Source organism: Pyxicephalus adspersus, unplaced genomic scaffold, assembly GCF_032062135.1.
Source record: "Pyxicephalus adspersus unplaced genomic scaffold, UCB_Pads_2.0 Sca1906, whole genome shotgun sequence".
In the NCBI taxonomy this organism is placed as follows: domain Eukaryota; kingdom Metazoa; phylum Chordata; class Amphibia; order Anura; family Pyxicephalidae; genus Pyxicephalus; species Pyxicephalus adspersus.
The window spans coordinates 1-4,981 of record NW_027318913.1 but is presented as its reverse complement, the minus strand read 5'-3'; the positions used below and the strand labels follow the sequence as shown (position 1 = coordinate 4,981).

Sequence of the window (4,981 nt, the reverse complement as noted above, 5' to 3'; positions counted from 1 at the left end):
AAAAAAAATAAATAAAAACCTTTCACTACATATTTTATTTTACAGTTTGTGGCATCATTACTTGGATTCTGGACTCCTATGCAATGCAGGCAGGTCATAGTTGGTGGTAGGGGAATGCAGACTGTCGTACATAAATGTGAAGGAAGGCTTCCTAAAATTATTGCAACACCGGCTTTAGCCTCTGAGGCTAAACCTCTCAGTTTTGGGAGAAAATTTGCAAATATTAAAATGACTTGCATGCAGACCACCCTAGGTAACACCTACAGTACATTGATGCTGAGTTCCCATAATCAATAAAAGTATCAGGGATAGTCAGGCTAAAGATGGAGAAGCTACATGACACTGCTTCTCCAGCCAGGAAATGAAATGGGCTCTATCTGACTTACTGCAGCTTCTAATGAACCTTGTGAGAAGCTAACAGTGTGCAGTAAAATAGGAGGAGGAAATTTCTGTCAAGGAGAGGAGCCATTACAACTGTGCAAGACTGAAGAGAAAAGGAAATGAAAACATATTAGGAAAAATGTCCCCAGTGAGATCATGACAGCTTTAACAATAATGGGTTCTAAACCTTAAGTTCTAAACCCAAAAACATTTTGTCTGGAGTTTCTCCTAAAACTTACACAGAGTTCTCCATGATCAATGTTAAATCCTGTAATCCCATGTACTCATCAACACCATGATAGTAACATTGATCCAGGCTTATTGGTAATGTAAGGTTATAGTCTTCAGCAAGATTAAGGTAATGTAAGGATATCCACCCTCCCCTTACTGGCACAGTCTACAGGAAACAACACTGGAATATGATTAGTAATGGCATTTTCTTGTGTACCGCTCCTCCAGCATGAAGGATATTGATTTCACTGTGACACAGCTAAGAGTCTTTATCTTCATTGAGCTCTCAGACATCACTTTTCCCAGGGTCCGATACATTGGTTGAGACTCTGAGGTGACTCTGGTTCACTCCATTTCTACATATCTTTACCTATCTTTCTGGTTACCTTTTTTACATAATCTGACCTGCCTGGTTATTTAATAATTTCTGCATCATTTTACCCATCTTAAAGGTTTCCTGTTCTCTTCTAAAATTAATTATTATGCTGACTAGGTACCTGCTCTCATCTACATAATCATACCCGTTTGTAGCAAATGTTCTTGTTGAAATAAAAAAAAGGTCTTTTTTTTCAGTTACTCATAGGATATGAAAGTGGGACAATTGTACTTTGGGACTTGAAATCTAAAAGAGCAGAGCTCCGATTTTACTATGACGAGGTGAGTGTGATATCACATTATTTTTAACTCGCATTCCTTACACTTTGCTAAAGAGGGCACATCAATTCCATTGTAATGCCCATGGTTTTGGAATAGGATGTCCTAGAAGCCCTCATAGGTGTGACTATCTGTATTAATGTATATACTTTGTTGTGATGAAGCAATGATATTTCTGTATGTGAATACCAGTGCCGTTGACTTTCTTTTCCAGGCAATTCATTCTATAGGCTGGCACCATGAAGGACGTCAGTTCATGTGCAGTCACTCAGATGGCAGCCTCACTGTGTGGAACATTAAGAACCCTGCCAGGCCCTTTCAAGTCACTATTCCCCATGGTAAGTGTATACCTTCTCTCCCTGGTCACAGGGATTATAAAACAACAATAGTATCAAAATCCTCATCTTTTTAGGATATCTATGGGGTCACTACATGATTTCAAAACACTTACATGAAACACCTAGGTAGAAGAAGGCACCACTGAGATGAACACACCAGACGAAAACTTCTCATGATCTGTTTCCTCCACCTACATTCACCCTTACATTGGCTTAGCCCTTGTTCTCATATCTAAAATTGGGTCTTAGAATCAATTTATGTAAAGTTTGCGCTCTCTATGTAATGATGTAAATCTAAGATTGTAAATTTGTTTTTATTTTGTTTCAAACAGGGAAGAATCAAAGAGATGGAAGGAAACCTGAATCCTGTAGACCAATATTAAAGGTTGAATATAAAACCTGTAAAAACGGGTGAGTTTGTCTTATAATACCATCATGACGATTCGCTGGGTAAATGTAAGAAATGGTGATTTGTCTACGGATAGAGCCCTGCTCATTCTTCACACTGACATTAGCCGAGACTCTGTACCACATATACATTGACAGCATTATTAATGGTTTTTATGTGTGTATTAAATCTAGATGTAGCGGTGACATTAAGGCCCTGCAGTAGAGATGAGGGACATATCTTTAAACTAGAAGACAACTATATTTTTTAATGGAAAATATCATTTTCAACACTTGCTTATTACAGGGCAATTCTTCTCACTGTTTTAATTGTTTGACAGAGGTGCAGATAACACAGAAATCTTCCCTTTTCAAAAACAAAAACAGCCAGGTGGTTAGTACAAAGTTCTGGGTGGTGCGCTAAAAAGGGCAAGGGAGAACACTTCTGACAAATGCTAAAGAACTTTTTGTCATCCATATTTTCCCTTTTTACTTTAGTTTGGGTTTTGCTGTACAGATAGACACATGCGCTGGTACTCACACATAAAGAAAAAATTACTATTGTGCCACATATATTAGGTCACTTACATGCTGAAATGAGAGGAAATCTGAGGTCATCATGATTACAGTAAAAACTTCTAAAACACCACCTACAGGCAATTTTGGGGAGCCTAGTTTTTTTATCGCTTTACAGGTACACATAATTTTAGACTTGTTATATTTAGTACCTATTTATTCGACATAACCTTATCTTTTTATATGTTTTAAATTGGGCAGTATATTGTGCTTGTGTGCACACTAAAATTTTTTTAATGTATTTTTTTACTGAAAGTACAGATATTACCATTACCACAATTAATATTTATTCTACAAGGTCTATGCTTTCATAAAATATACATAATGTGCACTTTTATTATTAATATACAGTATTTATATAGCGCCAACATATTACTCTGTGCTGTACAAAGCCTATAGTGATGTCACTAACTGTCTCTCAAAGGGCCTCACAATTTAATATCCCTACCCAAAAACATTTATTTATGTAAGTTCAAAATTAAAGAAAATATTGGCTTCAGCAGCAAAAGATTTAAGGTATCATTTGGTATTTTCTGACCAAACCAGTACTGGTAATCTCCAGCTTTTTTAGTTGCTGTGTTTTTATATTAGATTTAACAATCAGCCATGAAGAAGGGTGGCAGATCTTAGAAATCCATTGGTCCCCTTTTTGAATCTCCAATACATTTTGTTTAGATTGCTAGAAGATGCTACACGTGTCCTCTCTAATCCCCGTTTATCCACCAATTAGAATGGAGGGCTCATAGCATTGAATTTTCTTGCATGGATGAAATACATGATTCTGTCATGTCAGAGCCTGCACCCTCAAGATATCTGTTTTTCAGCAAAAACTAAACTGTCCAGGGTTTAAACCTTCATTATGTCATTTTCCAGACCTTTAAATGGGCCTCATATTTCTACTGCAGGTCTGATGATGTTATTTTTTCTCAGGACGTGGTGCAGGCACATGGCCCTCACATCTGATGAATTTAAAATGAATCTATTCTCTCATGAAGAAGGTTAGAGTGGCTGCGCTATGCAGTATTTGTAGAGCACTTCAAAAAGATCTACAATGGACGGCAGGCTTTGCCTGTGCTTAAAGAGATCAAACACTTGGAAACCTTTTCTAGGGTCCAAAGAAAGCCTTTGTTGTGTAGAAAAGCTTTTCCTTCTATGTTTGAGCTCTTCAGAGAGCTGCTTCACCCCTTCCTGATAAGCATAATAGCATCTGAACCTGCAAGCATGCCTTAGCTAAACCTCCGAGGGATGCTGCATCACAAACGTGCTATGATTCATGTGTTCTAACCCAAGAAAGAACTTTCCCTTTTGAAATATGCTATTCATAAATCAATTTTCATGCATCGTGCACTCCCTTGTCGTTGGAAAGGATCGTGAAAGATCCTTTCCAACGACAAAAATTGCAGGTGTGTACGCAGCTTTAATGTTGCCTGACCCTTTTCTATTCTAATGATTACTCTGAAGTACCTGTGCCAATCTTGCCAAGCCTCCTTGGAGACCTTTCCCTACTCCCCTGTGTTACTCCACCATTTTGCTTGCTAGCTTGTATGCCTCATTTCACTTTGTTCACAGTTGTTTAGTGTTGCTGTTTGTTCTTTTAAATTTTCCCTTCTGATTATTTTTTTACTACTACAACACCTTTTTTACAATACCCACACTTATTTCATTGGGTAATGCAGTGACAGGGTTCCTTTAAATTGACCCCAAGCCATGATAGTTTTCCTTTAAATAGGTGGAAATTGCCATTTCCATTGGAAAGATTGAATTTGACAGTTCAGTGTATTTTTAGATTGGCTTTGGGCAATTTCTCCGCTCATATATGCTATAGATATACACAGGTGAAAATAATCCATCAAAAATGTGAAGCTTCTCCACATATAAATGACATTTCCCTGTATCGCAGCAGTTTTTAACAAATTCCGGACTACCCTGTATCTGCAGACATGAATAATGGTTTGGTGTATGGTAATCTTACCAGTTCAGGTTAATATGTAACATAATAGTGATTAATACCTGTAAAGCCAACCATTATTCACACAGCAGCCTTATAATGTTCTTAATGTATGATTCATGTACAGTTTGCTGATCGCAGATAAACCATCCTTCACTGCTTCTTATACCCACCGGCCCATAAATATAATATATTGCTCTTATTGTCTCCCTATCTGCAAATTATTGTTGGAGATAGGAAGCCATCTGGTTCCACAGTCTTTTACTGGACTTGGAATTCAGTTTCATTTATATAACCTAGACTAGAGCTCCAGACAAATATAAAATGCACCCTTTAGTCCTCTTATGTGAGTGATATCTTTATATTATCTTCCCACAATCCCCTAAACTGCAGAAATCAGACTCAGAGCGGGAGGTTCTGTGCTATTAACCAATCATTTTTTATTGCGCTGTATACCTCACATGTT

At 37.4% G+C, this 4,981-nt stretch overlaps 1 long non-coding RNA gene across 1 annotated transcript; it reads left to right on the top strand.

Annotated features, from left to right (window-relative positions):
• Positions 1-1,183: 1,183 nt before the first annotated feature.
• On the top strand, positions 1,184-2,065 carry LOC140321283 (uncharacterized). Its single transcript, XR_011918884.1, has 3 exons — positions 1,184-1,269; positions 1,481-1,604; positions 1,937-2,065. It is a non-coding gene; the product is annotated as an uncharacterized lncRNA (long non-coding RNA).
• Positions 2,066-4,981: the final 2,916 nt, after the last annotated feature.